At 35.4% G+C, this 25,781-nt stretch overlaps 1 protein-coding gene and 1 long non-coding RNA gene across 2 annotated transcripts in view; one reads left to right on the top strand and one right to left on the bottom strand.

Annotated features, from left to right (window-relative positions):
- The window catches only part of LOC129534464 (protein eyes shut homolog), a 512,806-nt gene that overhangs the window by 140,487 nt on the left and 346,538 nt on the right, over positions 1-25,781 (top strand). The gene's annotated exons all lie outside the window — the stretch shown is intronic.
- On the bottom strand, positions 9,992-25,492 carry LOC134758671 (uncharacterized). The gene is made up of 3 exons (XR_010134106.1): positions 25,466-25,492; positions 17,205-17,247; positions 9,992-10,030 (listed from the first exon to the last, which is right to left on the bottom strand). It is a non-coding gene; the product is annotated as an uncharacterized lncRNA (long non-coding RNA).

The raw sequence follows: 25,781 nt of genomic DNA, 5'->3' as shown, positions 1-25,781 counted from the left end.
GTTGGTCTTAGGACCACATGAGTAAACAAGCTATGTAGATAAACTCCCTTACATTCCTTTGTACCTACTTTAAGCTATTAACTCAGGGTAAGAGGATGAGGCTGCCTTCACCCATAATCCTATCCTTAGGCTTTTGCAAAACCTTCCGGCCTTCCAAGAAGGTTTGTGTCTATTTTACAATTTTTCCCACCACCCTGACTAAACTCCTACATTGATATATGTTGTTATATCTTCTTGCTGTATTGAGTCTTTTATTAACATATAATGTCCTTCTTTGGTTTTAACATTTTTTAATTTAAAGTCTATTTTGTCTGATATTAAGCTAGCAACCCCTAATCTCTTTTGGTTACTGTTTGCATATAATATTTACTTTTTTCCATCCTTTCAGTTTTAATCTATTTAATATTTGTGGTTTTAGATCTAAAGTAAATCTTTGTTAGAGAGGATATAGTTGAATAAAGTGTTTTTATCCATTCTGCAGGTTTCTGTTTTTTGATTCAAGAGTACAATCATTTATAATTAAAATAATTGCTGAGAAGCTATTTACTTCTGCTATTTTGTGATGTTTTCCTTATTCTTTATAGTTTTTGTCTCTCATTTTTTACATTACCATCTTTTTGTGTTTAGTTTATCTTTTATAGTGAAGTATTTAAAATTTTTTCTAATTTTATTTTGTATATAGCTATTTTCTTTGTAGTTACCATGCGATTAACAGCCTAAAGTCATTAACGTTTTAAGTTGAGTTTATAACAAGAAAAACTCTACTCCTTTAACAGCTCTGTTCCCACTCCTTTTGATTGTTGATGGCACAAAATTACATCTTTATACATAACACCTTTATACATTGTGTGCCCTCCCAACTAGTAATTTTTGAAATGCATTAGTCTTTTAAATTATTTAGAAAACAAAATATAAAGGTATAAACCAAAGTTATAACACTATTAGCATAATTTTAATGTATTAATCTCTTTAATTATTTAGAAAAAAATTATTAGAAATTATTATAAAACAAAAAGTGCATTATAAGCCATTTAACTTTAATAATTGCCTATTAATTTACTCTTATTTCTTCATTCAACATACAGTTACTGTCTATGGTCTTTCATTTCACACTGCAGGATTCCCCTTGAGCATTTCTAGCAAGGAAGGTCCAGTGTTAACAATCTTTCTTAGCTTTTGTTTATCTGGGAATGTCTTAATTTCTACCTAATTTTTTCTTTTTTTTTTTGAGACAGAATCTTGCTCTGTTGCCAAGGCTGGAGTGCAGTGGCACTATCTTGGCTCACCGCAACATCTGCCTCCTGGATTCAAGTGATTCCACTGCCTCAGCCTCCTGAGTAGCTGGGATTACAGGCACACACAACCACACTTGGCTAATTTTTGTATTTTTAGTAGAGATGGTGTTTCACAATGTTGGCCAGGCTAGTCTCAAGCACCTGACCTCAGGTGATACACCTGCCTCGGCCTCCCAGAGTGCTGGAATTACAGGTGTGAGCCATCACACCCAGCTCTACCTAACTTCTAAAAGGACTGTTTTGTCAAATATAGAATTATTGGTTTACAGAATTGTTTTCTTTCAGCATTTTGAATATTTTGAACTTTTGCCTTCTAGCCTGTAAAATTACTGATGAGAAATCTATAATTTTATTGGGATCCTTGTATGTGAAAAGTCATTTTCTTTTGCTGCTTTTAAGATTTTCATTTCGTCTTTAGTTTTCAAAAGTCTGGTTTTAATATGTATCCATGTAGCTCTGAGGTTGTTGTTTTACATGGAGTTTCTTAAAGACTTCTCAAGTCTTTTATAAAGCCTTTCCTGGGCATGGATGGCCATTTTTAAATTTTCCTCATATATGCAGTTATTTTTGAATGTTCCAATCTTTAATGGCTAGCTTCCAAAAGTGTGAAAAGAGACAAACAATAAGGAGAAAAATAGTTCAAGGTGGTGGGGAGTAACAACAATGGGGGGGAAGTGCGACAATGACCACCATCTATTTCACTGATCATCAGCTCTATTATCAGAAGCAGTAATCAGTGATCAAAGCACAGATGTCTAATATGTGAAGAAGAGGATCCTTTCTGTCCACCATGGCCGTCACAAGCTGTGTGCAGACTACACCAGAAACATGCACACAACTGCCTGCCACATGACTAAGAAGTGGGACGTGTGTGCATGCTACTGTTTTAAGAGCTGAAACTGAACAAAATTAATCACAATTTAATTTAGAAGCCTTCACCTGGAAGGTTGTAAACCTTCAATAGACTTCACTATTTCAAAATAGTTACATCAAAAATATTCTAGGCCAGGCATGGTGGCTCATGCCTGTAATCCCAGCACTTTGGGAGGCCCAGGCAGTTGGATCACGAGGTCAGGAGTTCAATACCAGTCTGGCCAATGTGGTGAAACCCCGTCTCTACTAAAAATACAAAAGTTAGCCTGGCGTGGTTGCACACACCCATAGTCCCAGCTACTCGGGAGGCTGAGGCAGGAGAATTGCTTGAACCCAAGAGGCAGAGGGTGCAGTGAGTCAAGATCACACCATTGCACTCCAGCCTGGACGACAGAGTGAGATTCCGTCTCAAAAAAAAAAAAAAATATATATATATATATATATTCTGCCAGTACAATTGTTGTCTAGGTGGGGAGATAGGTTTACTAGTGCTCTCTACTCTGCCTTATTTCCTTTATTAATTCTTATAAAATGATAAACTCATAAGTTAACATGAATAATAAAGCATAGCATGTTTTATGAAAAAGTTTTACTTTTCCAAAACAAATAAAAGTAATGATAAGAATGGTGCTGTTATATGTATCAGCAAACATATTTAATACCTGCTTTAATAAATACAGTTGGATTCTCATATGTGCTTCTGCATTCAATCTGTCCTGTAATTATTTTGCTGAAGTAGTTGGAGAAATTCTGGCCTCCCAACACATACATATTTTGAAAAGATAGAAGAGTTTTAATAGACTTTTCAAATAATTTAGAGTACCCCTCTTTGATATTATGCCAAAACTTGATAACTAATACATTGTTAAAGGTGAGTTAAAAAGTGGAATGTAAAACCCAATCAATGGGCATTTTATACTCAATTAAATTAACATTCATTGCTCTATCTGCATTTTGAATGGATCTTTTACTCATGCACAATTTTTTGCTGCCCAGATATTGGTCTCTTGAGTTATTCAGCTCTACCAAATGTCAACATATATCTTTATAAAATATTTAAAAATAATATTTGTTAATATCCCCTCCAGTCTCATCAGAAAATTTTTAAGTATTGTATAGCTGTCATTCTGACCGTGGTGGATGACTTACCCAAAATTCTGAAATATGCTTGAAAGTTCGAATTGTAACATTGGCAACAAATGCTGTTAGCTGTTTTCTTTGGAGTGGCAGACCCATTTTCTTTTTTTTTTTTTGGAGACGGAGTCTGGCTCAGTCAGCCAGGCTGGAGTGCAGTGGCGCGATCTCGGCTCACTGCAAGCTCCGCCTTCTCGGTTCACGCCATTCTCCTGCCTCAGCCTCCCGAGTAGCTGGGACTACAGACGCCCGCCACTGCACCCGGCTAATTTTTTTCTTTTTCTTATGATTATTATTATTATACTTAAATTTTAGGGTACATGTGCACAATGTGCAGGTTTGTTACATATGTATACATGTGCCATGTTGGTGTGCTGCACCCATTAACTAAAAAACCGGCTAATTTTTTAAATATTTTTAGTAGAGACGGGGTTTCACCGTGTTAGCCAGGATAGTCTTGATCTCCTGACCTCGTGATCCCCCCGCTTCGGCCTCCTAAAGTGCTGGGATTACAGGCATGAGCCACCGTGCCCGGCCAGACCCATTTTCTTTTTGAGAAAATGTCTACCCAATAACCCAAGAATGCATAACCATAGCTTGAATATTAGTTATTCTTTCATGTAAAACTGTGTTCCACAAAAATTAGCAGCTAGTTGGTCTTACACATCAAAAATGACTCATGCTTCTCCTTGAGGCAATCATCTTACTCCAGCGTACAGCAGAAGTACCTTATGCATACCCCCCTTTTCATCATACACATTATTAAAAAGGCATGTAATTCATAACTTATATTTGAATAAAGTTAGTGTTACCACTGTTTCAAGTACAATCTTAATTTTCTAAATTAAAGTGATAATAGTCTTATCTAGTACAGGTGGTGCCACTATTTGTATCATACTAAGCCATCAGTAGTTTTATCCACTATTATCTTTGACCATCAGTGCAACTATAACCACAGTGAAAAAGTCAAATAACATTTAAATAACCCCCAGATGACACTATGAGAATTGAAGCTCTCCACTAATTTGTCTGGTGGCTCCGTTTACTTGATTATTACAGCAAGGCTCATCTGGACAGATGGTCCTTGAAAGACGACATGTGATGCAGGATTTTATTACAGGGAATGTAGTCTTACCTTACCATTTTATATTAATTATATCACTGAGGTTCTGTTATTGAGAAGCTAAAAGTCCTACTCACATGAAGGAAGTAAGGTGACTATCACCACAAATTATAAATCTCTTGTCTGATGCTCAGTGACACATTTTTTAAATTTACCAAAATATTTAAATTTTTAGAATAGCATGATCTATTTCCTCACCTCTTCTTTGCAGTCAGCTTTATGCTGATATAAGAAAATCTAGCAATAGTTCTTAACATAGCATTGACAGAGAAACTGATTCACCAATTTGGTATTTTGGTTTTTATTTGGTGATGGGGATTGTTATTTGGTTTTATGTTTGCTTGAATCATTTTACCAAGGTTTTTTCCAACAGTAAAGTTGATACTAATTATATCTGTGTATATGACAAATACTTTCACCTTTGGATTAACTCTTACAGCATTTTCTATCTCTATTTTATAGTCACCTACATTTGTTTCACCTGTGTTCTTAATAATTAGGTAGCATATACCTCAGGCACAAACATTTTATTATCACATATTTGTTTATGTCTTATGCCTAAAATATGAAAGATTGATTTCTCATTCAGGCAGAGTAGACAGGTACGATATTAAGAACAGCTAAATCAGTTATTCTACCTCTAGTTTCTTCCCTACAGAAGCACTCACATGTAATCTAATGACTCTCTGAATAGCCTTATTAGAAATAGCAGGAACATTGCAAAGCAGAGAAATGGATGTTTAAAAATGTAATAAATAAAATGGAATAGTAATACTTATAAGTCAGAGAAAAGAATAAAATACATCTCTATGCATCAATATGGATAATTTTAAAAAATACTTTGTTAAAAAAAGTAACTACAAGAAACATAGCATTTACATACACCTTTAAAGCTACCTTATATCCAAACACCATCTTGCCCTTTATTACACATTCTCAAATTTTTCTATATAAGGATAATGACTCAGGACTAAATGTTATGTTACCCTGCCATCCTCTTTTAAATAATTACTATTCCTGAAGGAATGTGTTGTGATAATAGGCAGAAGTATTTTAATAGAAGGAAATGATACAGAAACCAAAGATAGAAAGCACCAGAGATCATTTTCCACTTTTATCCACCCCCACATATCATCTCAAAATATCATTAATATCACTAAATTGGACATGATTTGTTTTCAAAAGGGAGTAAGTTATAAAGCATATAACATGTTTTTATACATTTGTGGTAACTATCTAGAAACCCTACTTTTAAGCAAACATTCATTTTAAATGTTTGTACACATACATGTATTTGGCTACTCTTTAAATAATAGCAATAAAGTGACCAGTTTTGTGAAATCATAATTTCCCAAAATGAATCGAGCCTTTATTCCATGTGCAAATTCTGTCCTTCCCATTTCACAAGGGAATTTAAGATTAAATGCATAGTTTTTGTTATAATCTCTGCTTACATTTTTAAAGTAAAGTGACATATTGATATCATTAACAGTCTGATTCTAAAGCTTAGAAACGATCATATAGAACTGTAAAGAAGAACAATGACACTGGAACCATACATTGAATAGTGGTTGTATTACTTATTTCCTATGTGACTTCATAGTTTCCTCATCTATAAATGGTGATGATAACAATAATACTGACCACAGAGTATTGCATGATTTGATGTATATTTTTTAAATCCTCAGAATGGGGCCAAATACATAGCATATATGTTATCATTTCTAGTTATTGTTATTGTACTTGTTGTTTGTCATTTGTTTCTCCTCAACCTAAAAGTCAACGTAGTCCCTTTTCCTGAATTTTTCCAAAAAGCAACTAACACAAAATTTGGTTGCGGAGGGGTCACGAAGAAGAGGTCAGATATTTCAGAAAACAGCACAAAAAAACAAAGATGTAAATATAAATATATATTAGCTATCCTCGATCTTAGAAATACCTTGACTACTCTTACCTCAAATCTTAAAGATCTACTCTTGGATTCAGTTCCAACCTTATTCTAACTTCTGTGCCCTCCCTATAATCTGTTCTCAACTCATTATTCCAGAAACCCTTAACCCCTTGCTCTCTAGCAACTCAATTTATTTTCTTTTATCATATGAAGAACAATTAACTTTCATAATATTATTTTTTAAACTTTTGGACCATGCCCCAGGACTAATATTTTTGCTATCAAATGTATTTCACAATCTAAAGGCTATTCCCAAAAGTAATTTAAGGTGTTTCTCCTTGTTACAGAGATTTAATTACAACACATGGTTAATATGCTGCAACTCCAGAAAGAGTGCCTCTGCCGTGTTACACAGATGGGAACTAGAGAGCTTAACTGCTGGTTTTGTGGAAGTGGGTTTGAGTTAAGCTGTTGTATTTCTGTGGAGAGGATTTAAAAGTCAGACACACCAAGTTTCAAAGTTCAGCTGTGTTGCTTACTACTGACATAATCTTAGGAAAATTACTTAACCTCTCTGTACTTCAGTTTCCTTACCAATAAAGTGGAGACAATAATATTGGTAATAATACGATTGACATAAGGAATAAATGATATTGTGTATAAGCCATGCACTTAGCACAATGTCTGGACACAAGAATTATTTCAATTTTGTTAACTGTTATAATCAGCCATCTTCATATATATTTGACAATATTCCCAATAAATTGACAAGAATAATCTTCTAAGAAGAATAACACTTTTCGTAAGAAATCCAAATGTCCTACCTTCATTTTTTAAAGTATCTACTTTATTTTTATTCCAGAAAAAATAAATGAGAATAATGCACTAAAATAAATAAAAGAAAATAGAGACAAAGACACTTAAAAGCAGAGTACAAATACAAAATTCATAGACTTTTGTTATATGTTGGATTCATTTCTATTCCAATTTGACTTTTTAATTTTGCATAAGTTTTTAACTGAAATATAGTTTCACTTCCCTGCACTGTAAAAGTTTCCAATGTTCTATTCCTGTCTTTTTCAAATTTTTGTGCATTGTCTGCTTTTCTTGACAATTGAAAGCTATCAATATTTATGTTTTAAAATCTATTTAAATACTTGGGAAATGAAACATTCAGGAAAATGAAACTATTTTCAGTTTTGCAATAAAATGAATATAGTTGTTTTACTTATACAAATATAATCCTATATGATATAATTTGAAATGAATCATTTTCAGATGTTACTATTTGAGGTTACATATTTTATTACTATAAACAATAAAAAGATTGTTCATTTTGGAATAATAGCATTCATGATAATGTTCATGATTAATGACAGCTCTGTTAAAACTACTGCATATATTTAAAACTGTGGTGACACTGATAAGAGTCATATCCTCTAGTCCCCTCAGGCATCTATATTTTCAATATCTGCTTTTGGTATTTACAGATGGCAGTCTTTCAAATGCTTATTATGGCCTTCAGAATAAAAGTTAAGTTCTCTACTAGCTTTGCAACAGAAGAGCTTATATACCCCCTCCATAATATAAACTACTTCCCCTAGAAGTAGTTGCCAGCCATTGATAATTTGCTCAGTCTCCTCTATCCCTCTTGCATCTGTCTAGGTGGGGCTACAGAGCTAGTCCTCACCAATGGAATGCCAACTAAAGTGTGTGATTTCTGTCTTATGTTTATAAAATGCATTTGCTGCCATTGAGGATGAGGAAGACTTCAAGGACACAGGTTATGATTGAAGCTTCTGAAGTTAAGAAAGCTATTTCTAGAGCCTCCCGCAAGAAAGAAATGAAGAAGTTATAATGCTAGAAGTAACACAGGCTCATTAAGATATGTTAGTGAAGTAGAAGAACCAACTGCACCAAATATCAAATCAAAGGTTGCTCCATTTCCTCCAAGCATATTGTTCAGATCACCTCAGGCATCTGTCATTAAGTTGAGAGATAAAGTTATGGTAGGGAAAGAGAAAGAAAGAAATAGAACCAGCTTTAGAATTATGCCAAAGAAAGAACAATATGTGTTGTTATTAACATGTATCAGACTAGATGCAAATAAATCAGTGCTTCCTAAATTTTGTTTTAAGTATAATTTCAAAAAAAAAAAAAGAAACCTAAGTCAAAAAAAGCCTGTAACTATAAAATGACACTTAGGCCCTTTAAATTTATACTAAAGTGTAAATTTTTACAGTATGTGAAAGCTGTGGATTCCCCAAGGAGTATATACTGCTCCAAAACTCTTCAGATATGACTGGAGGCCAGGTGCAATGGATGAGAAAGTTACTCCCCAAGAGAATAAATCTAATAAAAAAACTTTATAGTATAATGCAGAGGTGCACAGCAATATACTATCATTATAATATCATCATTATACTATATTATAATGCTTTGCCCCTCTGCATTATACTATAGTAATTAATTAGCCATTTTTCATTATTGCTATGCAATCATGTTCCTCCATTTCTGTATGGGCATTTTGTGCAGTTATCCTGCCCCTGCTCCACCTGTTTATATCAAGGATAGTCGAAGAATAGTGTTTTAGTTTGTGGTTCTGCAGACCTAAAAGAGCCACAGCCAGATGAAGAGAACTGGACATCACACAGAAATCACTGACACTGAGCTAGATGCAGTGATTGGATGGATGAGATGCCTGCTATATCTTTTGAGAAGGAGCTGGATACATTCTGTATGAGAGGAAGGGAAAGTGCATGGATATTTAGTGGCCAGAGGAGCGGCCTAAAGGACATACATCTAGCTGTCCACCAAAGCAATGTGGAGCTTTCACTAAAGTCAGCAGTTCAGACAGTGGCAACCTTTTCTAGTCGCCTTGCCTCAGAGATCACCAAACTGCAGCCACAAGTTAAATTCAATCTACCACTTGTCTTTACAAAGCCTGAGAATAAAGATTTTTTTAAAATTTTAAATGGTTAAAAAAATCAAATGAGTAATATTTTTGACACTTGAAAATTATATGAAATTTAAATTTCAGCATCTAAAAATAAAGTTCTACTGGAACATAGCCACATCGAGTCATTTACATATTATCTATGGTTGCTTTCAGATTACAACCACAGTTGAGTAGTTGTAACAGAAATGCATGACCCACAAAGCCTAAAATATTTACTATTTGGCTCTTTATGGAAAAAGTTTGTCAATATCTTGTGTAGGAACGTAGAACATAGACCTAGTTCTCACCAATGAAATATGAAGAGAAATAAATTATTGCCACTTACGACTCGAACATATGATACATGATTCTTTGGACTTTGTCATCTATTCTTTCTCCCCTCACCTTCGTTCTGGAAGAAGAGGACTCTAAGCCCCCCACCAAGAATGGCATCAAAGGATGGAGGTTTCCTAAGATCCTTCTGTTCTCTCAGTCCCATTGAAAGAACCACCAGCATTAGACTGCTAAGTGAGCTAAAATGAATAATTAAGTTAGGCTACTAAAATTTGGTGATATATTTGTTACATCAGTGAAGATTATACAAACTAATGTAGGCTGCTAAAATTTTAACCTACCTAAGGTGTCAGGATATTTCTGTTTAGCCTTGAACACACTTACTGATCTGGTTCCATCGTATTCCTCCAGCTTCCATCTCACTACTGTTCCATTCTGACCTGTTTTTTCTTCTACTTTATAATATTTTAACTCCTGCTATGCTGTGAAGATAAATAAACTCCCTGTCATTAAGGAACTCACAGTATATTGGGGGGAGAACACATACACAGATAATTATAATAAAAGAGGGAGTTACAAATGATAAAAATACTTCCTTGGTTGCCATAACAATGCCTGTGATTGATGGATAGATACCAATAAACAGAGCAGAAGTCATTTAGTGCTATATGGCTGTGTAGTGCAAAGTCATCTGTGCTGAGCTCATCCTGTCAGAGAGACAACTTCCTTGGCCTTTAATTCCCAAAGGCATTCAGCTACAACAGACACTGCTTGGTACAGTAGATAGTGCCTTTAAGTCTATCAGATAATTGTTGATTATTATTATCCAGCCTTCTCACCTTTTCTACAGACATTGCCAATTTGACTGCCTACTTACCAGGTATATGTACTTGTTACACCTCAAAGAATTCTGTGCGCTAAGGCACCATATAAATCAAAATTCAAATTTCTAAGAGTACCATACTATTCAGCCCCAGCAAGAAATGACCTCAGTTTGCCTGAGGTTTATTCCTGTAGTATTCATTCATTCATTCATTCATTCACAGTAAATATATATTGACCTTTTACTACTACTGATGGTCAGATTATCTTCTAGGTACTGAGATATAAAGACAAAACAGTTCCACTCTGCTCCTCGTAAAGCATGTATTTGTGTTGTTATTTTCAGGGAGTGGGTTTACGAGAGGAAAAATACCCAAACCCAGCACAAAGCGGGCATAACAGAATCAGAAACTATACCACTATACCTGGTCTTCCTCCGTTAGAATCTGAAATACCTTTCAAGTATTTGGGAGAGGTAGAGCCTTCTCATATGATGAGAACTCCTGCCATAGAGAGAAATTGGTGAATGAATATCGTATCCATTGAGTATGCTGGGATATGGGATACAACAAAACGAAGCAAAAGCAAGGGTCACTCTTCTAGTGGATATATAAGAGATTTTATGTTGTCCAAAAGACAGTCACCTTTCTCAGCCTGGTAAAGTGTGGGCATGCTTTATAAAAAAAGGAATGCCTGAACTTTATTCTAAAGTGGGAGTTTACCAGAATAGGAAAGAGGAAAGCACTCTAGATAAGGAGCCAGAGATTTTTTAATATTGCCATGTTTGGTGTTGTGGAAACACACAAATTAAGGTGGGAAGTCATGATTGATAACCCTGAAAACATAAGCTCAGAACAGATAATGAAGGCGTGGTGGGTTAAAGAGCTTGGAGCTGCTGAGAATCAGGGTTAAGATATGCATTTTAGATGAAGCACCCGAATCACTCTATCGTAGATGTAGAGCCAAAAATGAAGAAATGAGACTGGAATTAGGAAAACCAGATAGGAGGCTTTTTGAATAAGAAAAAAATGAGTGCCTGAAGCAAGTCAGTGTTGGCAAAAATAGAGAGGAATGACGCATCTGCTCTTTAGAAGGAAATATGGCTAGATTTAGCGACTGTGTTTCTAGCACATTGAGGAAGAAAAGGAGTCAAGAATGACTCCTAGAATTTTTACTTCAGTTTCAGGGTAAAAGTGGATAACATCAGCAGATATCACCAAAAGAGGAGCAAATTTTTATGATGTTTCAGCCTGGATTCTTCCTGTGCTACTACTTACTTTATTTAAAAATGCAATCATGTGGAGCACAAGAGAGAAAAGGAAAATAAAGTAGAGAGGACAGAGAGCTACATGAGGATGTGTTATCAGGCCAGATGCTGTCTGGTAATAAGTTGGACCAATGATTCAGTCTCACTGAACTCTCTTGTTGAAGGCCGTATAAATGACTTCCTCTTGTAACAGTTGCTCAAAGCGAAGAAAGAAAAAGAATTTGCTCAGCAGCAGCGAAGACTGGAAGGAGTGGTCTGAGTCTCTAGAAAATGGTGAGGCAAAGAGGAACTTGATTCATGTATATGAGTGGTACATTCCACTTTGGACATGCAGAATTTGAACTCTTGTGGGAATAAGCATCCAGGTAGATATGTCCAGCAGGCTGATTTATATTAAAGAGTCTGTCACCCAGTATATGATATGAATCAAAAATAGAAGTTTGAGACTATTAAATATAAAGGTAGCAGGAAAAAAACATTAAAATGAGTAAAAAGACACCCAAAGAAACTGTGCAGAGTGAAAAGAGCAGTGGTCAAATGCAAAGACCCAACACCATCTACTTCTTTTTACAGTTGTCAGTCCATGAAATGCATGAAAGAACTGGCTCTTCGAAGTGTGATTTACTGTGTTCCCAAACCCCTTTTGCAAATGAGTTTCATATATCAGTGACAATAATGTTCTTCACAGGGGTTTAATTTACTTGTAGTGTTTTGTAATTCATCTCTCTCACTTAGGAACACATTAGTTCACTCATTCATACAATCACTCAAAAATTTGTATCAGAGTTCCTGCTAAGTGTTTGAGGCTCAAGGCTGAGCTTCTCAGGCTTTGTTGTTGTCTCCATAGGGTTACCTCATATCAGCCATGGAGATTCCAAAAGTTCTCTACGAGCAAAGCCGTGATAATATGATAATCTTTCAGGTCTATTGTTAACCATGAGATGTATTTTGTCAAGATCTGGAGGACAGTGAAGATATATTGCTTCTTTTAAATAAAATGGTGTCACAACATGAACTCTAACAGAGGGTGGGATTTTGAAGAATTATGCTCACTGCTGGTGGCCATACCGCCTCATTACATCTGAGAAGAACCCGTTCTTCCATGTTGCTCTATTGTTGACATTTGCAAAAGGTAGAACTTTTCAAGGCAATTTGTGTGTTAGATAGCCACTTGCTAGATATTATCATGAGTCTACTGAGATATGAACTGATTTCATTCACTGCATTGGTTAGCAAGAATATGCGGTATTCAATCCTTTTCAGTATACTATATGTATATTTTGCACTCATTTTTATATTAAATTTTTATAAAATTTTAGATAAAATCCCAAGCGTTAAAAAAAGCATCATTTTAATATTTTATAAAAACTTTATATGTGTGAAAATACAGAATCATAGAACATAAACATAATGGCTGTTTTCTGAATCATATGTGAATTATTTTGTGACTGATGCTGGAAAACAATTACATACTCTTTTTTTTGGCTGTTATTGGAGAGTAGCTAAAGGCAGTGACTTAATTAAGGCAAACAAGAGTGAAAAACATCTGGCTTTTTAAGGTTAGTTTTCATGTATACAGTTTTAACTTCTAATGAACAATTGAGCTTTAGAACTAACCTGTTATTTCAGTTATCTTAAAAGGAAAATAAAGGTTGGAGTTTTTGTTTTTACATATAAATTATTCACATTTCACCAGGCTTCCAACATTTCTAGATTTGGTACTGAAAATTTCAATTGTGTTAAGATTATTGTACCAGATGTATTACTATTAATAAAGTACAGAAAATTAAACAAAAGGTATATGCTACCCATATATAAAAGACTTCATTCACTAAAGACAAACTGATAGTTTGCTTGATTTAATCAAAGTCAAGCCTATATAAGTATGAAAATATTAACAATGTCAAATTAGATACATATTAAGGCTTATTCCCTAAAAAGGTAAAGTGATAATATTCAGAAATTTTAAGCTTTTCTTTTTCTTTTACACTTTTATATCTTAAGTCATACAGCATGTTAAAGGAAATCTACCTTGACAGTGTGATGGACAAGATGATTTAAGTTTCTATTTTCCAATTCAAATGACTCCTATTCATACATAATATCTTTTTCTATTTTGAAGATTCTGCAATATCTGTGCAAAGCAGGGCAGCTAAAAGTGATCTTGTTTTAAGGATATCACTGCCTTTGGCACATTTAAATATTGCTACATAAATATCTCTATTGGTTTACCTTTCTGATATATACTATATTTATATTTAACTAACTCTCAATTGACTCTGTAAGAAAGATTTAAAGTACAGACAATTGATAGGAAATTAAAACCAGGTACCATTGTATTAATTGTGTCATACTGCCTATTCCTTAGAGGAATGTGTTAAAATCCCTCAGCATTTAAAGTTTAAACTCTTTCAACTTTATATTGGCCTCAGGATAAAACTCAGGTTCTTTGTCAAAGCCTGTAAGTTTCTTCTTGGTCATCCCTCACTACTCCAGGTCTTCATTTACGGTAGTTGTAGAGGTAGGACATGTGAAATGCTGTCGGGGTTTCCTGGGTATATGAGCTATGAATCTGAATTTGAGAAAAGAAACTCACACATTCTTAAAACCCACTATATTACCAGCACTATGCTAAATACTTTATTTCTTGCTAATATAACATATGTGGCATATCCTATTTGTCCATTTTACAGATGAGAAAGCTGGACAGAAAAGGATTAGAAGCTGATATGGTTTGGCTCTGTGTCCCCACCCAAATCTCATCTTGAATTGTACTCCCATAATTCCCACATGTTGTGGAAAGGACCCAGTGGGAGATAATGTGAATCATGGGGCGGTTTCCCCCATACTGTTCTCATGGTAGTGAATAAGTCTCACGAGATCTGATGGGTTTATCAGGGGTTTCCACTTCTGCATCTTCCTCATTTTCTATTGTCACCACCATGTAATGGGCTTTCACCTCCCATTATGATTGTGAAGCCTCCCCAGCCATGTGGAACTGTAAGTCCAATTAAACCTCTTTTTCTTCCCAGTATCAGGTATGTTTTTATTAATAGTGTGAAAATGGACTAATACAGTAAATTGGTACCAGTAGAGTAGGGTGCTGCTGAAAAGATACCCGAATGTGGAAGCAACTTTGGAGGGCTCAGAAGAACATAGGAAAATGTGGGAAAGTTTGGAACTTCCTAGACACTTGAATGGCTTTGACAAAAATACTGATAATGATATGGACAGTGAAATCAAGGCTGAGGTGGTCTCAGATGGAGATGAGGAACTTGTTGGGAACTGAAGCAAAGGTAACTCTTGTTATGTTTTATCAAAGAGACTGGTGACATTTTGCCCCTGCCCTAGAGATTTGTGGAACTTTGAACTTGAGAGAGATGATTTAGGGTATCTGATGGAAGAAATTTGTAAGTGGTAAAGCATTCAAGAGGTGATTTGGAAGAAATTTCTAAGTGGTAAAGCATTCAAGAGGTGATTTGGAAGAAATTTCTAAGTGGTAAAGCATTCAAGAGGTGATTTTGGTGTTGTTAAAGGAATTCAGTTTTAAAAGGGAAGCAGAGCATAAAAGTTCAGAAACTTTGCACCATGACAATGGGATAGAAAATAAAATCCCATTTTCAGAGGAGAAATTCAAGCTGGCTGCAGATATTTGCATAAGTGACAAGGAGCTGAATGTTAATCTCCAAGACAATGGGGAAGGTATCTCCAGGACATGTCAGAGATCTTTGCAGCAGCCTCTCCCATCACAGGCCCAGAGGTCTAATAGGAAAAAATGGTTTTGTGGGCAGGGCCCAGGGTAGCCATGCTGTGTGCAGTCTAGGGACTTGTTGCCCTGCATCCATTCTGCTTTAGCCATGGCTGAAAGAGGCCAACACAGAGCTTGGGCCATGGTTTCAGAGGGTGCAAGCCTCAAGTCTTGGCAGCTTCCAGGTTGTGTTGAGCATGCAGGTGCAGAAAAGTAAAGAATTGGGGTTTGGGAACCTCTGCCTAGATTTCAGAAGATGTATGGAAATGCCTGGATGCCCAGGCAGAAGTTTGCTGCAGAGGTGGGGCTCTCATCGAGAACCTCTGCTAGGGCAATGAAGAAGGGAAATGTGGGGTTGGAGCCCCCACACAGAGTCCCTACTGGGGCACAACCTAGTAGAGCTGTGGGAAGAGGTCCATCATCCTCCAGACCCCAGAATGGTAGATCCACCTACCACAGCTTACAGCCACAGACATTCAACACCAGCCCATGAAAGCAACTGGGAGGGAGGCTGTACCTTGCAAAGCCACAAGGGCAGAGCTGCCCAAGACTGTGAACCCACCTCTTACATCAGCATGACCTGGATGTGAGACCTGGAGTCAAAGAGATCATTTGGGAGCTTTAAAATTTGACTGTCCTGCTGGACTTTGGACTTGCATAGGCCCTGTAACCCATTTGTTTTAGCCAATTTATCCTGTCTGGAATGGCTGTATTTACCCAGTACCTGTACCCCCATTGAACCTAGGAAGTAACTTACTTGCTTTTGATTTTGCAGGCTCATAAGTGGAAGGGAATTGCCTTATCTCAGATGAGACTTTCGACTGTGGACTTTTGGGTTAATGTTGAAATGAGTTAACACTTTGGGGGACTGTTGGGAAGGCATGATTGGTTTTGAAATGTAAAGACATGATATTTGGAGGGGCCAGGGGTGGAAGGATATGGTTTGGCTCTGTGTCCTCATCCAAATCTGATCTTGAATTGTACTCCCATCATTCCCACCTATTGTGGGAGGGACTTGGTGGGAGATAATTTGAATCTTGGAGGCGGTTCCCCCCATGCTGTTCTTGTGGTAGTGAATAAGTCTCATGAGATCTGATGGGTTTATCAGGGGTTTCTGCTTGTGCATCTTCCTTATTTTCTCTTGCCACCACCATGTAAGAAGTGCCTTTCACTTCCCACCATGATTCTGAGGCCTCCCCAGCCATGTGGAACTGTAAATCCAATAAAACCTCCTTCTCTTTCCAGTCTCAGATATGTCTTTATCAGCAGCATGAAAACGGACTAATACAGAAGCATATCCAAAAGCATACCCCTGTTATAAGATAGAACTAGGATTTCCCTCCAGCTTGTGAGTTACTTCTAATAGACTAGAGATGAAAAGCGTGTGTTCACCTCTCACTAGGCACGTTTATCATTCATTTATTTATTCAGTCAGTCATCTAATCATTTATTCTAGAATACTTTAGAGTACCCCATATGTGTTCAGTCATGTTCTAAGCTTTGAGAATACAGTGTGAACTAACTAAAATCTTTGCCATCACAGAGCTAATATGTTAGTATAGAAGACAGACTACAAACTAATAAATTAATAATTATATAGTCTAACTTCTAGAGTTAAGGGATACATGAAAGGCAAAGTAAGGAATCAGAGCATATTGATTCTGACCTGCCTAATTAACTATGTTAGTTAGGCAGAACAAGAAAGGCATCTCTGAAGAGGTGGTGCTTTAAAAAAATATGAATCATATGAGGACTTGACCAGGACAATATTTGGGGGAATATTTCAGGCAAAGAAACCAGATAACATAAAAGTACTCACGTGAAAATGAAGATTGTATATTCCTGTAACACTGTCACTGGAGCTGAAGTGGACATGGAAAATGTAGTAGAATATTAGATCAGAAAGCTTCCTAGGAAATTTATAGCCCACATTAAAGATTTTAAATTTCAATTTCAGTATGACTGGGAAACAGAGTTTTGAGCAGTGACAAGACATGATGTAATATATATGTTAAATATATGTGATTCTGGCTGCCATCTGGTAAACTATAAGAGACAGAACTGAAGTTCAGGAAATAGTTTTCATAAACATGAAACAATGAGAATTCATCAGATTCATAGTATCTTTTGAGTGCAGAAGCAATAGACTTTCAGAGGATTGAATGCTAGTGGAGTAAGTTGAAAGAACATTTTCTCTCAGTAGTTCAGGCATAAGATAACAGTGTCTTGACCTAGGGTGCTATTCCAGTTATTATGGTTTACCAAAAAATTGCCCTAAAATGGGACTGGTGTGAAACAATAATTATGCTTAAGAAATCTGTGGATCAGAAATTCCAAGAGGACACAAGAATAGCTTGTTTCTCTCCCAGAATGTTTAGGAAAAACCTCAGCTGGAAGACTTAAAGCCTGGCAGCTGGAGTCATCTAAAGACACATTCACTGACATATCCAGAGATTGATTCTAAGTTGATTCTAAGCTACTTTGTTAGATTAGAACTAATACCAATTCTAAGAATTAAATGATTGGATTATATTTCGCTCCTGATAGGACTTTGTTTTCACTTTCCTTCAAGTGTTGGACTTCTGTAAGAATGCGCAAAAGGTTGACTCTAATTTGGAAGCCTCAGACAAAGAAAAGAGAACTTATTGTAGAATTGTTGCATGGATATCTATGTTAGACCCTGTCCCAAAATCTTTGCAACTAAGAATGATTATTAGTTTATTATCCCCAGAATCAAGATATATAGTTGAACAAATCCAATCTCAAGTTGTCCTTCTACTGGCTAATTAAAATAAATTGATAGGCCAATTTATATGATGATTCCATGTTTTTATTTCATATTGCTTGCTGTTGCTTTTCAGAAGTGCTTGTTTGTGTGTCTGCCCAGACATCAGAATAGACACTTTCAGTTAGAGCCTCCACCATCACATATAATCACAGTCAATGCATTCTCTCACCACTCTGCCCTTTATGCAGTCAGTAAGTTCCATCAATTTTATCTCCTAAAAATATCTCAAAAATTTCCCCTCTAGTCCATATTCAAGGCCAGTGCCTTAGTTCAGGATTATTGCAAAAAACCCTCCAATCTTCTTACTTTCTATATTTGCTCCTCTGAATCTCTTCCTTTTTCTATTAATACATTGCTGCTAAAACAAGTCATTTACATTGAAAATCATGCCACATATGCACAATAATTAATATGAAAAATCCAGATGATTTTTATGGTGATGCATTATGCCTTTTATGATGTGTGGACTAGAAATGACCAGATATTACCCTAATCTAAATAGAATTTCAATTCTTTGCTTAAAAGATTTTCAGCCATTGAAAGTCACCTGTGTTTGGTTTGAAAATGTCAAGTTAATGTTTATCAGTGCTTTAATAGTGAGTGATAATTGAGCTAAACTTGAACATAAATTTAAAAAATTCTGTCAGTCTTTACTATAAATACTTGCCTATCCTGATTTGGTCTTTAATTAAATTTACAGATTTGTTAGGTATTAATAATCCACATATAATAGTTTAAATGATGCAATTCATTTCAAAAGTACTTCTTTTAATATGCTTTTAAAACATATGAGAGTGCTGATTTTGACCTCCATACTTGACTCTCACCTTAGCACGACTCATTTCTCATAGTTTAATAAGATACAAGTGGTTACTCACTTTTGAGATTATTTTGAGCTGCTATATTTGAGATTTTTTTGAAAGATGCATTAAGTCATAGATAGAATTTACACAATTATACAAAAGCCTTCTGATCAGAGATTCACTGACTATAACAATGGTAAAGCCAATTAAAGGATTGCAGTGTCCAGGCATTAAGTATAGCAATTTTTGTTTATATTTTGAATATTAGGGCAGAATGCTTTAAATAATTCCATAGCAGAAACATACATTGTCCTTCCTGAGCCCTTGACTGGAAAAGTTAATAAAAATATTCCTATCCACAACCATAGTTAGTTGCTGCAGAAAGACAGATACTTTTACCAACAAAGGAAACATTCATTTCCAAAAAACTGCATATAAATATTTTACATAGTTACCTAATTTTCTCAAAGTTTAAATTGATTATAAATAGTTTATGTTCTTTTTCTGTATCTGAAACCTGCAGAACTCCTTAATGAAATCTTGCTTAAGCCTTCATCGATAAACCAAACCTGATGCACAGTACAGCAGTGCCCCCTGGAGCTAGATGACTTTACCAATTGGCATTTTCTAGCTGTTTTATTTGATTAGAATTACAAAAGGAGTGATTAAAGTTCACAGGCTCCATTTCTTGCAATCTAGAGAATAATGCAATGATAACTAGAGATTCATATTCACAGGGTTTTATTTTACTTTAAATGCCTTTCCATAGACCTATTTTATATGGTGTTGTACACAAATAGAACCATCTTTATAAATTTATGGTGGAGTTTTTCTTTAGCACGTGATTTAGATTTTTCTTCATTTGCAGTTATGAATGAAGTCACACATCTACAAGTTTGACTCAAACGGCCTTAAGCACATGTATAGTATTTGCATAGTCTAGAAATCATAAGAATAATAGAATTTTTGAGCTGGAAAATACCTCAGAGATCATCTACTAACATACTCTTTTCTTATCTAGGTGAGGTTAAGTCACCTGCCTGCAGTCACACAATCTTTTTCATGATGAAACCAAAGCAGTGTATTTGTTCACAGGATGATCGATAACTAAAAATGCAAATGCCAGGGTTACACTAGATAATACATTTATTTTTATCTATAATGACATATACATTCCTAATTTATTTACTTGATATTTTTATTTAAGAATACATGCTTACATTTCTACCAACAGTTATGTCATTTAGAATAACTGTAATCTATACGTGAGAGAGCAACAGTGTGATTTGTATAACTTCTAGACTAAAAACATGACATAATGGGAAACAATTGATAATCTTTTCTTTCTCTGCATACTGCCGTGTCCAGTGAATCATGCCCTAGTTTCTGGAGCAACAAAGAAATAAAGAACCAAAGCAAGGAAGTGATTAAATCCAGGCCAAATCAGTCTTAATTATTTAATTTGATACAGTTGTTGAAATGTGAACTGTAATCTAAAATACGTGATTCTGCAGGCCTTGATATAGGAGTACAAGCTGCTTAGATTGTAGAGAAATCAAGAATGAAGAGAAAAAAGAAAAGAGACAAAAGGACAAAAGAGAAAAAGGAACAACAGGCTGCTTCTCTGTGTGGTGGGAGACAGTAATTTGAATATACTACAGGACATAAATACTTCTCGTTAGTATTCCTCCACCTAAGGATAAAATTTAGCTGGAAAAATAAACTATCCATTCCTCCAAGACCTGCCTGTTAATACAGTAATGCATATCTGGAAGTCAGATACTTCCAAGACGTAGGAAATGAAGCTGAGAGCCAGGTCCCTGCTGTCTTTCCTAAGGCAACAGCCATCATTTTCACCTTACCCTTACAAGTGCATAGAAAGGTCTCTAGAGAGGTATGGGAAGTAGCTATAGTAAACAGGAATGTGGTCATGGCCTTTATTCCTCAACTCTGACTATAAATTTTCTGTTACAAAAAATAAAAATAAAAAAGGAGATCCATTTGTTTTGGCTTCAGGCTGATGTAAGCTTCATTCTTGTGTTAAAATGCTACCTGTCCCTTTGGGAATCCACAATGTATATATTACAAATATTCTTTTTGCTGAGTAAAAACAGCAGGCTTTTTCATAAAATCATCTCAAGTTATAAATGTTTCTTTTACTGTGTTTATTTAAAGCAAAAGCTAATCAATGTATAAGAAATCATAAGTACTTTTTAATTTTTTATTCTACCAAAAGCAAAAACAAATAAGAAGTTTTATGTGTAAGTTAACAGGAAAATTAAAAGGCAAACAAAAAGGGTTGGAAGATGGCAGCATGTTTTTGTAGTAGTGAAAATGTATTAGTAAAGATTTTGGTTGAGTTGGGAGGATTGCAAGAGCCCAGGAATTTACATTCCTGGGCAACATAACAAGTCCTCACCTCTACAGAAAATGAAAAAAATTAGCCAGGCATGGTGGCATGTGCCTGTAGCAGGAGGCTAAGGCAGGAGATTTGCTGGAGCCCAGGAGTCCGAGGTTACAGTAAGCTATGATCATTTCACAGCACTCCAGCCTAAATGACAGAGCGAGACCGTATCTCAGAAACAGAGGAGAGAGAGGAGAGAGAGAGAGAAAGAGAGAGAGAGAGAGAGAGAGAGTTTTTGGCTGACCAAACTAGACTAATCTTTCTAACAATGTTAAAAACCGGGCATTATTTCCATGTTTTTAAGCAACTAGGGTGTGACCTTTTGGTATCCCAAATTATCAAGAAAAATTTGAACTTTTAGGCAGTGAAATATTTTAGTAGTGTATTTTTAGGGCTCCTAATTACAGTAAACAGTTTAATTTTTTCCTTGGATTGGACCCAAAGAAGTTTCTTATTAAAATAAGAATATCTCAAGAATTTACAACTCCAAAATTCTGTTACATGAAATAAAAAGGCAGAATGATCATTGTCATATATGTCAGACATTATAAAGTACATTTTTCTTAATAAGAATGAATAATTTCATTATTAAAAAGCTTCTTAAAAACGTGATTAGAAAACATATTAATACATGATCTTGATATTTTATTCCAAAGATAATAAAGATGCTGCAAATGATATTCATTAATTAAAGGAACATTTAGCAGTTACATAAACTTTCTGCTTAATTCAGAAATGTTCTTTAAGATATCTTTGACAGGTTGTCATTCAGGTTCTGTTTAAAGACTTGAGATAGTGGAATTTACTATCTCATAAGGCATCCAATTACATTTTCAACTGCTGTAAGAGCTATAATGCTGAACTCTCCCACTACAGCTTCTTTGACATAGTATAATTACCTTCTACATGCCCCTCTTATGATTTCTAAAAGATAATTAGGCCTTTACTAAATATTTTCAAGTCAAATTTCAATAGTTTCTATTTTAAATTATATGATTTCTGAATGTTTCATACTCTTTCTCTAGACTTGATATATTTCATCATTTAGTATTTAGTTTTAGTCCAGAACCAAATGTTTTCAAATGTGATCTTAAAAGTATGGATTAGACTAGATGCTGTTTGCTCAGAATTTTAGCCTAGGATTGCATTAGAATTTTTGAGCCTATCCAAACACTTTGTTTCTCCATCCTCCTTGATTATTCAAATTTTTAGATATTTACATCTGCATGTTGTTTCAGTACCTTGAGATATATTTGATACTTCAATTCTACTTTATGGTGTACAAGATAAACTTTCCATTTTGCAACTCATTCTCCTTGAAAGGTAAGAGTTGTATAATTATACTTTCTTTCTGGATTCTATGGACATTATCTTATCTGCCCAATGACTAGGGCCAGTCCTTTTACTTCTTTCTTCTTTCACTAAACGTAGAAAATAAAGTCTCCTGCACTATGGATAGTTTTACAAATCTCAGTTCTTTCTGTGCTTTTATCTTACAGGTTTAGGTAACATTAGCATGCGTGGCCTTGATAATGAGTACTACTTTGTAAACCCAAATTAATTTTCTCATTGGAATTATTTGAAACTGGGTTATCAGACTGTCTTGGGATACCACTATATGTCCATATATATAATGCTACAAATTTGTTGAGGACGATGTGTTCAACACACCTGTGGAAATTGCAACTGTGTTTCACAAAGCTATCTGTAAAAATCACATTATTTTTATTTGGGGGACAAGCATTAGGAGAGAGTTTGTGTTTTGTTCAATACATGAATGATTTTAACAAGTTCTCAATGCTCTATCTGTGGACAAGATGAATTTGGAGAATTTCTATGTATTCTGTGTATTAATAGGTGACAGCCATGGTCATAGAATGATTTCAAAAATGCTACCATAGAATATATTGTTTTGATTTACACAGATCCTGAGAAAAACTGCATCAATAAATTAGCTGTCATATATTTTCATGAGCACTAAATTTTTTGGCTTGATTTATTTAACTTTTTGACATTTTGCAGAATATATTCCAAATTAATTCTATTTTGAGACTAGCTGATGTTAATCCACTCTTGTGACAATAATAGAAATGAACCTAGACTAATAAGGCCATGTCTAGGTTTTGACAATAAAATTACATTATCATAGAGGAGTGTATCTGACTTCCTATTTTCTATGGCAAGGAAGTATTATTTTTCATGAACCAATTTTATTTCAGTATTTCAGGACCTTGAATACTGCATATAATCACACATATGCTTTCACCATTACTGACTTTTTGAAAGCCTTGTTACATGTCTAGCATTACCGTCTTTCCTTTTATTGATATTAGAACAATAGTGTGGCTTGTTCAGTCTCTTAATATTCTACAATTTCCTGTTCAGTAAATTCTTCTTCCTCATGACTCCAATTTAAGTTCAGAGTAGCAGTATCCCTCATTGATTCTAGATTTGATAATTAGAATTATTACATGATTTAGATTAAGTGTTTATGCATAGATTAAATTTGAACTATGATGGAACTCATTGGAATTGATGGACAGAGATGAAGAAAATGTAAACAGATTTTCTAATTTTAACCCATTTATTTTGGAAGATAGCAAAGAGGAAGGATGACTTTTGAAGAATACAGTTGACATATCTAATTATAGAAAGTATCTTTCAAGGGTACAAAATTATATTGGTTGAGTGCTTAGTTATTTCTAGAAACTTAGCACTTAGCCAATAACAAATCTTCAGCCTAGTAATCAAACTATCAATCTCGAAGTCAACACAAAACAAGTTCAAGGGGTATCTAAAGACCAAACCTTAAAATATTCAGAAGGAAAGAAAATACCTATATCCTGATTATCTCAGGGATATATAGGCATTTTCAGGGCAATGCTTTATTAGAGAGATAAGAAGCTATAACAGTAGTGTGATTGGAATGTATCTCTTAAGGCAATAAGCTTTTTTTTTTTTGAGATGGAGTCTCGCTCTCTCATCCAGGCTGAAGTGCAATGGTGCGATCTCAGCTCACTGCTACCTCCGCCCCCCTGGAGTCAAGCGATTCTCCCGCCTCAACCTCCCAAGTAGCTGGGAGTACAGGTGCCCACCACCACGCCCAGCAATTTTTTTTTTTTTTTTTTTAGTAGACACAGGGTTTCACCGTGTTAGTCAGGATGGTCTCAATCTCTGACCTGGTGATCCACCCGCCTCAGCCTCCCAAGGTGATGGGATTACAGGGGTGAGCCACCGCGCCCGGCCAGGTAATAAGGCAGGCAGATCACGAGTTCAGGAGATAGAGACCATCCTGGCTAACATGGTGAAACCATGTCTCTACTGAAAATACAAAAAATTAGCCGGGCGTGGTGGCAGGCGCACATAGTCCCAGCTACTTGGGAGGCTGAGGCAGGAGAATGGTGTGAACCCGGATCACACCACTGCCTGGGTGACAGAGCGAGACTCCGTCTCAAAAAAAAAAAAAAAGAAATAGAACATGATAAGTGTGCATTTGTAATTGGTTCTGATTCTATCAAAATATAGATAATTTAGAATAGAGGTTGAAAGTTTCTCCCAATTATATTATATATGTCTTTAAGTACAGACTTATGCATACTCCACCACCCAGCCATTTAAGATTAAATGCAAATAAGCACAATATTAAAAAGAAAACCCTATCAGAACTTGAAAGACGGGTTAGCACCAATCGCAAACTTATTTCAAAGAATATATGCAGATTTAATTTGGACTAAACCAAAAGAGGACGCTTCCTGTTTACAGATATTTCTGCTTTTCCCCCAGAGCAATATAGATTTGAGTGAAATCAACATAGAGAGTTGTGAAAAATCCCATTACCAGTCACCAATTTGGAGGGCTGAAGGTTGTAGGTGTGACCAGGTTGCCAGGTGCATGCTTTATGGGATGTTCTGGAAGATCAATAGCAGGCTAGAGATAAAGAACTTAAAGAAAACAGCTGAAATCATGTTCAGAGCTCTTTGTGGCATTGTTGTTCCAGCTTCCAGCTGCCAGATAGTCGCCACTAGGCATTCAAACTTTTTTTTTTTTTCATTTATTCAGTCAACAAATAGGGATTGAACACTTACGATGGCCAGGCACTGTGCTTAGCTCCATGGATACAACAATGAACATGATCAGGCTGTCATTCTCAATGGGTCTAAGTTCGGTACTTGTAGACAACTCAAACATAACAAAGACACCATACTAATGTCACAATATAAGTAGGAGTGACAGGGATTAAGGCTTTAAATAGAATGGTCAGCAAAGTTTTTCTTTAAACTGGAATTCTGGGCTGACATCTGACTGAAGAAAAGAAGGATAGTTACCCCACTCCGGGATGAAAGAAAAATTTGTACAAAATTCTTAATGTGATCATACATGGCAAATTCGAAGGTCACTAAG

The sequence above is a fragment of the Gorilla gorilla genome, chromosome 5, assembly GCF_029281585.2.
Source record: "Gorilla gorilla gorilla isolate KB3781 chromosome 5, NHGRI_mGorGor1-v2.1_pri, whole genome shotgun sequence".
Classification (NCBI taxonomy): Eukaryota; Metazoa; Chordata; class Mammalia; order Primates; family Hominidae; genus Gorilla; species Gorilla gorilla.
Note: the sequence above shows the minus strand (reverse complement) of the source record. Positions and strands in the feature narration are given on the sequence as shown.